At 37.7% G+C, this 10,810-nt stretch overlaps 1 protein-coding gene across 4 annotated transcripts in view; it reads left to right on the forward strand.

The window, feature by feature from the left end:
- SYNCRIP (synaptotagmin binding cytoplasmic RNA interacting protein) overlaps positions 1-3,971 on the forward strand; it is a 53,761-nt gene extending 49,790 nt beyond the window's left edge. For all 4 annotated transcript variants that reach the window (XM_019520382.1, XM_019520383.1, XM_019520384.1 and 1 more), the window contains exon 12: positions 1-3,971. This exon is cut by the window's left edge. The gene's annotated coding sequence lies outside the window, so the exon portion shown is untranslated.
- Positions 3,972-10,810: the final 6,839 nt, after the last annotated feature.

Raw genomic sequence — 10,810 nt, forward strand, 5'->3', positions numbered from 1 at the left:
AAGGAAATCAAGCAACCTTAAGTATATCGGCTGTATAGGAGCATATTCTATTGCAGAAGACCTTCCTACGAAGATCATGGATTCAAATATGGGACATTTGAACTAATACTTGGACTTTGATATGAATTTCTTTAACAGTTTTCTCTGCAGTGCAAGTTATTAAACTAAAGCTACTCTATTTCCCCAATGTGTTCAACAAAATCCTTAACTTCTAGCATGGTATCTTAATAAAGAATAAAGTTCTTCTCGTTAAAAAATCTGCTTTAAGTAGATTTTTCCCCCAGGTTTTCTTAATTAAGGATTCCAAGAGTGGTATTCTTGAATTCTTGCATTGACATTTTTATTGCAGTGGTATGGATGAATGCCACCATTGGTATCCTTAAATTTTATTTCTGCTCACGAAGGTTAATCATGATTGTCTATATAGTAATCACTTTTGAATTGTGTTCAGATACAGCAGTTTCAGGTGTAATCATCAGAGCTGGTTAGTCAGGCATTCCAGATAGTGGTTCTTTTCAGAACCTTTTTTAAAGGGTTGGTTAACTACCTCAGTAGCAGAGGATTGAACTATACCCTGTCTGTACTGTACATAGAAAATCTTTGTAGATAAAAGCAAGGCTTGTTTAATATGATATGAGGGTAAGATTATAATATACCAAATGTAACATTCTTAGTTGCCTTTAGTTTCAGAGGCTTTGTAAGAGATTTCCTCATGACCATCATAACAGGCCTTGCTTTTGTCGTATTTTGTGGCTGAAAAAGCAGCCTTGCTTCTTCAGATATTGTAGTTATTTGGATGTATAATAGTTTAGCAAGATGTTACTTTTGTAAGACATCAGATGTTCAAAAAAAGTGCATCAGCAACTTGTACTAAATACTGCAGTGTCCCTTTATAAAAGGTCAGACTAAAACTGACAAGTGTACAGTGAAGCCTGACATTTGGATATTTTGAAGTTTTTCATAAATCATAGAATAGTATATGGCTGTAGGTTAGCTTTTTTAGGTAAAAGGTTTGTTTTCATTAGTGCATTTCTTATTGCTGATCGCTGTAAAAACATGTGGATCAGCTTTCCATTTCTCTTATGCAGATCATGATAACCTGTAGAGTAGAGTAGAGTACAATCATTTGTGCTATGTTTTTAATTTTCTAAAGCACCTTGATGACAGTGAGTGTTCAGTGGTGAAGCATCCTCTATTGAATCACCCTTCAAAAGAACTTGTCAAGTCCAAACTCCATATAGGTAAAAATAAGTGAAATTACAATTTTTAATTTGGACTTGACACAAAGAGCTTCCCTTAACCCCTTCCCAAAGGGATACTGCAGTTATACTACATACCCATAGGCACCACAATTTAAATTGAAGCTTATACTGAATTAAGGTTTTATACACACCAGTTCTCCCCAGTAAATGCAAATTTTAACAAAATTAGACATGTCATATGTTGAAAATGCTCATGGCAAACAATCATTTTGCATTCCTGCAAATAAAATTGTTTTATACTGTAAGCTGGAGGCGAGTGTAACTTATTTTTGTAATAAAGTTTTTATTTTTTTTATGTGTCATTAATATAAATGTGTGTTAGTACAGAGATCTTCTGGTTTAAAAACTTAGAACCACACACATTTCGGTATGTTTACTTGTAATTACATAATTTTTAGAATAGTGGTTGCCAATAGCCTGTATGTTCACATTAATTGAATTTTTTGTTATCTTAATAAACCATTTTAGTATGTTGTATGTCAATTACTGGGATAGCTGGGACATGAAGTGTAATTTAAAATTGTCAAGTATTCATTGGAATATGTAAATATGTGCCTTGCCAGTTATGAACCTTAGAAAACCTAAGTGGATGATGGTGAAATGAGACACTTGCTACCAGTTTCATATACTGCCCGTGCTAAAGAAATTTCTTCCTTTTTCTCACATGTGATCCTAAAAGTATAAGATTGCATCAGCTTCTAAAACTTTAAAGTGATAGAATATTAGGCTTATGGAAAGTGGATTTGCTAAATGTAGCCTTAAGTTTTTAATTTTTGAATTTCAATGTAATCCTTGGTGCTGGCAGTTCCCAGTGCCAAGGAGTTAAACGCTCCCTTCAAAGAGGTTGCCATGCCTACTGGCATTTTTACTGTCATATGGTTTTATAAGGAGCACTGTCAAGGTGTTTAAACTGAATCTGGGACTTGCTATTTAAAGTTGTTATAAACTAACTGGGGGCCATGGGAGAAGGGGAGTCCTCCAATTTTGAAATCTCTCCATTGCTTGAGAAATTTTGAAAAATGCTTTCATGGGCTCATAAGTGCCACTCTTACTCTGAAAAAATTGAGCACTTACTCTTAGAGGAGCTGCAACAATTGGCACTGGTGCATAAAAATTTGACACTGAGGCATGTAAGGTTGAAATTGTGGACAAATCTATCAATTTCAGCTCTGTTCAAAATTCAGGGGGGAAATACTGGCAAATGTCAATTGTTAGGAAAGTGTGTTTGTTTTTATGGAATGAAAGCAATGGTGAGTAAATAAAACTATCAGGATCTTGACAGTGTTCTTTTTAATAATTATGAACTCAAGCCATTATATCTTTTAAAATTAAATATGATTTGCACTGTTCTGATATTGGTGCAGTTTTTTAGCTAAACTATCAGAAAGCTGAAGTAAAATGCATGTGGTAACTAATATTGTGGAAAAAACTGAAGCTTTCAAAAATGTTAAGATGCTTTCATAGCTTTAAATTCAGTTGTGTAAAGGAAAAAACAAACTTCAGTATTAAGTACTGATAGAGATTGGGCAGGTGTGTAGATAAGGCATTGGTTTGGTTGCACTGGGTGCTGGTAAACTTGAAATGTTCTACAGCAATAATGCAGTTTTTATGGAATACAATGGTGTTTATAAATGAACATAATATACACTTTCTATCAGCATGCTGAAGGCAACTGTCTGCTATCTGATGTATTATATTATCTGTGGTTGTGTTCATAGGGTTTTTTCCCACTGAAATACTTGCAAAGAATGGAGAGTAGAAGCTAGTAAACATTCCACAGTAGCTTGTGCAGATGAGTTCCAAAATTTACAGGATAGCTCGATTAGTGAAAAAATGAGAAGCCTCTGTTGCCTAACACTTCTGGTTTATAAACACTTCAGTGCAGGGCATTTTAAATCATACTTCTGTTTTCTTAACACTTGCTAGAAAAGATTCATACAGGCCTGTTTTTATATCATTCAAAACTTAGTTTGTGTTTGGAGTCAGAAGATGACCACTTCTCTGATTCCCTTCCACCTCTTAAGGTTTTTTTATTATGATTATTTTAATCTAAGCCATTTAACTACTTTTTCCATGTACCTGACTCTCCTTACACTACAGAGCTAAAATACAAGATATTTTTTGTTAAAGAAAATAGAGGTAGAGGCATCAGGAAAAATAAAGTAATTGAAAAGTACACAAACCTCAAAACAAAATTGCTAACTTAAATCAGGCTCCTGTATGGATGTATTTTCTGCTTTAATTGAAACATCTTTATCTGTTTTGTTTCACTTTGTGTTTTTGGCAGTTCTTGTAGTTGATTTGTATGTTCCCCCTTTGTAGTCAGGCAGTTATTCTGTTTTGTGCTTTCTACAACAAAAAGCGGAGAAGCCTTCTTTTAAAAGAAAATGAAGATTAAAATATTGCAGTGCATGACACTTATCATATGTTCTCTAAACTCACTTTCCACTTGATTAGTGCCCCTGTCATAGTACAAGAATATTGTTACTTTTACAAATTAGCAAGTATTTGATGAGGATGTCCAGCAGCAGCAAGCATTGGGGAATAAATATACCAAATGAGAAAAAGCTATATATCACAAATTCTCTATAGAGGTCTAGAAACTGCTGCTTGGACAAGTATGAAGCATGAATTTGTAATTTTGCAACTGCCACTGTGGGGAAAATAATTTGCCTACATGGAGTCATTTGTTGAATTCAATTTCAAACTGTTAACAAGGCGTCTTGGGGTATGTTGTGACTGCTTTAACTGGTCACAAGTTTGAGAATACTGGCTCTAGCAGCTGAGCCAGAATTTCTAGTGCCATCCTGCTGAGTGGTTCCCCCCCCCTTGCTTTTCCCTTAACTTCGCTTGCCAAATAAAAATGAAATTATTTCCCTAGTCAAATTTTATTCTGCATGGCCTCTTATAGCATTTGAGAAGTGCTGCATATGGCTGCTCTGAACTTTTGTAGGGAGGGGGTGGAAAGAAGGGGAGAAAAAGGGAGACAGCAGAAGGAATAAATGATTTAAATTTTATCCTGCAGTTTTATGATGGGAAGTGTCAGGCTGCCACAAACTCTGCCCCACCACACTAAACTATTTTGTGAGAGTTTGAGACATTACCATCTAACCAGAACAAGGGCAAATTTTGCATTTGACCTGTATTCAGAAATATGGGGTGAAAGAAGCTGAACCTACAACTTTTACCCCTTGTCTTGAAAAATGATTGTAGATTGTCATTACCATCATATTTTAATTTGGAAAAAGACACTTGTCACACACAGCGGCTTCTTCCCTTAGCTAAGACTTGTCTAACTAATGCAAAAAAGCACTGGTTGTGAGGGAGGCTAAGATGCCCAGTCATCAGATTGGATCCTGCTCAGCTGAACTCTGGAAACACTTGTGGACACTAGTGTTAAATAAGGGTATAATCAAGATTTCTTTAGGCTTTAAGATCCCCCAACTGTGCAGCAAATGCTACTAACTTTGTTGGATAGCAACAACTGTGAGAGAGCAGTATTCTGCAGTTCCAAAATTCTAGGAGTGCTGACTATAACTGATAGGTAAGTAAAGACAACTTGCTGAATCTTCACTACTTGTGAATGTCTGGAGACTTAGCTTGGTTTCATGTGGTTGGGAATTCCAAAGATGTAATATGTGTTTCTGTGACTCCGTAAGATACTTGCTTTTGTGAATGCTAGTCAGTGCTATCTGTTCCAAGTCACTTGTTACAAGGTGACATTTAATTGGTAGCTAACTAGCCAAAACCAGAAGTGCCAGCAGCATTGACTGCACTTAAGCTGAAAATGACTGTCTAGCCAAGGGTTTGGTGAAATTTACCTGTTTGCATAAACTTGTACACCTTTAACAGGACGTCAAGAACCATAAAAATCTGATCTTTTAATATAAGTGAACTGTTCCATTACTGTGTTACCAACTACCTTTAATACAAAAATAACTTAATGTGTTCATCTCAAACTGCTTTGTAAAAGGTTTTTATTGCACTTGGAGGGTGGGGGGAGGGTTGGGTCAGGGTATTTTTTTTTTTTTTGTTTCATGATAAAATTCCCTAGATCCTCTTCTAATTTGTTCTGTGCGCCCTTAATACCTTGTTTATTTCTAACTTTTTTTTGTGTGCCAAACTGTTTCAAGTGCTTGGCTTTTTTATTTATCTCTTGATCAAGTTCCATATTTTGTTTATATCCATCACTATTAAACACCCCTGACATATGTTTTGTATAATATTTTCCTTATTTCAGTGTTGCTTCCCTCTTATCACTAATAGATAGAAGAACTTAATAGGACTTACAAGCATCTCTGTCCATTCTGGGAAAATATGTGCATTCAGCATATTTCTGCTATTTATCCTAGTAACTGTGTGAGTGCACAAATTATTTTGACTTAACAGAAAATAGGGAATGGTGGAAAATTGAAAGGATTCTGGATAAATATTCCAGCATTTCTGAAAGTGTTCTTCAACACCTTAAAATTGTTTTTAGTGATCCATTTTAGCTCAACTCTTTATCTGTACCCTAAGTGCAGTGCAGAATGAGTGTAAATTTTTTCAAAATACTCTAAAATGTTTCAAACTAATTTTGACATCTTTTAATAAGCAATATACTTCTCATCTGAGGTTCTTTAAAATACTTCTTGGACATTAAACTTCAGAACACCTCTGTAGGATAAGCCTGTGTACTTTTAATGGTAAGTAAACAGTCACAGGAGCCAAGAGATTTGGCAACGTAACGTAAGTTATTAGTGGGAACAGAACGACTTGTGGCTTTCACTTTAATTTTCTAAAATCTTTAGATCTCTTCATAACAAAAATAAAAACGTTCCAGTTCTGAATGTATTCTAGTTTGCAAGATGGTTCTTTGATTCCCATACAAAACTAGATTTCTGTATGTGTGATGAAGTTTTCTCAAGTGGCTACTTGAAAAGTCATCTTTTCCTCTCATCTTGGAAAAAGCCAGTTGAATTGATCTATCAAAAAGTACTGAAATGTACATATTTATCCAACTATTTTTCTTGTAAGAGTTATTCCCAGGTAGGTTAAATATGCAGTAGAAGTGATAAATGTCCTTCCTGCTCAGTGTTTTAAACAAATAAGGGGGCACACATAACAAAGCTTAGCTTATTTGATTACAGACCAGAGCCAGCACTAGAAAGTGTTCTGTACATTGTATGTAAATACTCTGTTTTTCAAACAGGCTACTGTCATTGGTATTCTACAGTTCTACGTGTCAGAAGCCTAGACTATATGGTGGACTTTATTAGTAAATATACTAAAAATCATGTCTGCTCTGGCATATCATGATTTAAGTATTTCATATAGGCGGCTGGCACAAACATTTGAAATAGAGTTTTAGTTGGTTCACAGTTTGCATGCTGCTCATTTAATAGTTTTTAAGAGCAACTTGTGTTATAGACTTTCTGCAAGTCTTGTTTTCTTGCAAAAAGAAACTTGTCACTCGTGTCCTTTCCCACTGGCGTCTATCATTTTGACCACCAAATAGTAATTTCTGACTTGACTTTGGCAACCTGTTTATTGTATGCTAGCAAAATTCTGAGAAGGTTGTATGTGATAGAAGTAAAGGCCTGTAGTTGCAGGCACACTTGCACCCCTACCTTTCTGTTCCCACCTACACCCAGACAGCTTACAAAAATCTCTTACAACTCCCCTCACTTCCAGAGACCTCACTCAAAATAACATAGGGTAGGTAGCTAGTATGCTGCTTTCTAGGTTGGTTTAGGAAAGTGATCTCAGGTTGGGTTTGGGACTGTGAACCCTGCCTAAAAATTTTCTGTCCCCTTGCCCACCCCGGAACCATTTTTCTTTTGATGATCTCAAAATCAGTATTCCATTTTAAAGATTGAGGAAATCTGGTATCTAAAATAGAGCTAAAAGTAGAGGGGAGACAGTCAGGACTGCTCACTGGGGAATGACATGGGGGAGACAAAAAAGAGCAAATATTCTCCAAAAGAATGGAAACTGGTGTTCCTTCCTTAGATGCAGTAGTGGCTATATTCAGGAATTGACCTGGAGTGTAGCTGGCTTGGCATGGACAGCAGACTTTTCCCCTAAGCTTCTCAAACCTTACAGTTGCCCCATAGGAATGAAAAAAGTAGTTTTTAAGTCAGTTTTAACATTAAAAGCTATTTGCCCAGTATCACTGTGTAGTCTGCTGTTGCTTATATATCTATGCTGCTTGCCTTTCCCACTTGACCTACTTAGATTTCATTTATTCTTGCATTTGGTATGCATCAAATACAGTAAGAGCACCAAATCTTCCAGAACCAGCAATATCTACTGTGATCTGGTTTTGAGGTCAATGCAATTGATGAAATACACACATGGCAGCCACTCCACTTTCAAAGTCAGTATGTCACCTGTCTGGCCTAGAACTTAGTGGTGTTCCTGTAATGATAGGAGAGCTACTGACATGTGCATGCAGCTTTTTCATTTACCCTGTGCGTGGGAGAGTGGGAGGATAAAGAAGTGATGCCTGAAGCAGCTGTATAGCACTGCCAAGCCTATGCTGGCTAGCACTACAGAAGAAAGAGACTTGGGGGTCATCATTGACCACAAGATGAACATGAGCCTGCAATGTGGTGCTGCAGCTAGTAAAGTGAGCAAAACACTGGCTTGCATTCATAGATGCTTCTCAAGCAAATCCTGGGACATCGTTCTCCCCTTGTACTCAGCCTTGGTGAGGCCACAGCTGGAGTACTGCATCCAGTTTTGGGCTCCACAATTCAAAAAGGATGTGGAGAAGCTTGAGAGTCCAGAGAAGAGCCATGTGCGTGATCAGAGGTCAGGAAAATGGACCTTACGATGAGAGGCTGAGAGCCATGGGGCTCTTTATCCTGGAAAAGCACAAGCTGGGGGTGATCTGATGGCCACCTATAAATTTATCAGGGGTGGCCACCAGTATCTGGGGGAATGTTTGTTCACCAGAGCGCCCCAAGGGATGATGAGGTTGAACAGTTACAAACTACTGTAAGACCGTTTCAGGCTGGACACAAGGAAGAATTTCTTTACTGTCTGAGCCCCCAAGGTCTGGAACAGCCTGCCATTGAAGGTGGTTCAAGCACCTGCATTGAACACCTTCAAAAGTAAATTGAATGCTTATCTTGCTGGGATCCTATGATCCCAGGTGACTTCCTGCCCTTCGGGCAGGGGGCTGGAATTGATCTTCTGAGGTCCCTTCCAGTCCTAATGTCTATGAAATCAGATACTCTGCTTTGAATGTTTACGTATGAATCATACCTGTGTGTATGCATGCCCTCTGCACAAAAGAGGAAAAGCCCAGGATCCAGAGCAGCGGTTCCCAGCCCCAGGTCGTGGGGGCAATGCCAGTGGTGCCGCACAGAAAAGATGAGCCATGATGCTGCATGCTTGGAGCTCCCCTGACCATGGGCTGCTGCCGCTGCACTCTGCTCCCAGCAGCAGGCGGTGGGGGGAAGGTTGGGAACTATTGATCATCCTTCCCATTCTTCCTTTTGCTGCTTGGCATGTTGAGGATAGATGAGACAAAGGCTGATATTCAGCATACTCTAGCTGACCTTTTAACTTCTGATCAGTATTTGCGTAATTGCCACTCCAGAAAGAACTAATCTAATGGAACGGCTGAAAGATGATTCTAGAGCTAATATCCTTCCTTACTATTTAGTTTGTGCATGTGACGTTAATGGCTATCTGCTGCTCATCTGAAGTCCATAGCAATATTCTGTTACTGAAAGTATTACCAAAATACTGTTTTCTACCATAGAAACTTAAGAGACAAATGGAAATAAGTATCCAAGACAAGTTAGAATCCAGCATCATTAAGCAGATTGCACTGGATTATTTGTCCTTTAAGTTATCAGAGTTGCCAGTAAATTTCATCAGTCCAGTCAGAAACACCTTGTAATCCTTCAGTGCAAAGGTTTTGTGTCCCTTTAAAAGTCTGTTTCAAACTATTAGAGCAACTCTTCCTGTAAGTTGCATCTGATACTTGCTATGCTGGAGCCTTTATTTAAACTGCCATTTCAATATGATTTGGCAATGAAAAATGTCTTCCTAGTGCAATTGCTTTGTTATTAGAAGTGAAATCCAGGTTATTATATCATGATCTCCATTCACAAGTTTTCATACAAACTGGAGTGACACCATACTTGTATTTCATTCAAAAGATAGTATCTAACAGTTACTGATATTATCAGAAAGAGTCAACTATAGCGCTGTCATCATTATTCATAGCCTAAGTAGCAAATCCAAGGAAAAGGCAGCATTTACATGAATTTCTGCTTGCATTATAAATGGCATACAGTCCTAATATTCCTCCATCCAGTCTTAAGAGCTCTCTGAAGCTGGGTGTAGGTGATACCATCAGCTGGTTCTAGTAAATGGCAAGAGTTTGGCAGAATAGTATCTTGTTTCAGTTTGTACATTTAATCAGTTTGGTTGGGTTGTTGTGTAGTCCTTGAGATGACCTCTAAAGTTTCTCCACCTTCAGAAATTAAATGGTTTGACAATCACCACGAATGGGATCTATGTGTAGATAGCTGAAGAAAATACAGTTGCTTATATGGTTCTTAGATGCATGGATCCCACAATCTGCTCAAAGTGCTTACATCTTGTGATCACTGAAGTAACTTGGTAGCAGTTGTGTTCAGCCCCTTATAACCCTTGGAAGAGGGAGTGTGAGAATATACAGGGTATATGTGCGAATTCTGATTAGTGCTGCTGGGGAAGGCATTCCGACTCCTGTGCATATGGTGTGTACACACTGACACAGGTCACACTGTAATTGATTTCGAGATCTTTCTCTCTGCTTTAGAGCAGTGATTCTCAACCAGGTGCCATCGCATCCTGGGATGGCCTGAAATCCACACAATAGTAATGTTAGGTGGTCAAACATGGTTCTCAAGATAAGCTAAAATTTTAAATAAGAATAGTGTTAAAACATTCTGACCTGTTGTGACCTTTTGTGTGTCCTTTTACAACAAAAGAATTGCTCTATTTGTAGTAAAAAAGCAAGTGAACACTAAGAACTGGCATTTTCGAAGGTGCCTTGACTTATAAAAAGATTTGAGATCCATTGCTCTAGAAGGGGCTGTTGGACTCTGATGCAGTCTTTACATCCCAATGTTAATCTCAGCCTTTCTACAATGGGGTTCTTTTGCATTCATTCTTCAATCATGCTATACCTGCTATAGTAAGACTTTATCATATTTCTCTAATGTGTTTGAACCTTGAGGCCAGGTCTAGTTTACATCACTCAGTACCTAATTACTTCAAAAGACCTTTCCCTGCCATTGTAGAACTAGTTCTTACACAAAGAGAGATGTAACACATTTTCTAAGACTTTTAAGTTCTGTCTCTAGGTTTCAGATTCAATAAAGGGTGGTATATTTTGGACTTGAGTTGGATTTGTTTTCGCTGTTTCCATGACAGGTCTATGGGATGCATGGAAGGAATTTTAAAATTCGTTGATGTCCCATTCTTTCCAAGTTCATTAACCTCTAGTGGTTCCTTAAGCTCTTTGCTATTTATGCTTTCAAAACGCTGGAGTACTTCTCAAT

Source organism: Gavialis gangeticus, unplaced genomic scaffold (assembly GCF_001723915.1).
Source record: "Gavialis gangeticus isolate Ggan-Ray unplaced genomic scaffold, GavGan_comp1, whole genome shotgun sequence".
Classification (NCBI taxonomy): domain Eukaryota; kingdom Metazoa; phylum Chordata; order Crocodylia; family Gavialidae; genus Gavialis; species Gavialis gangeticus.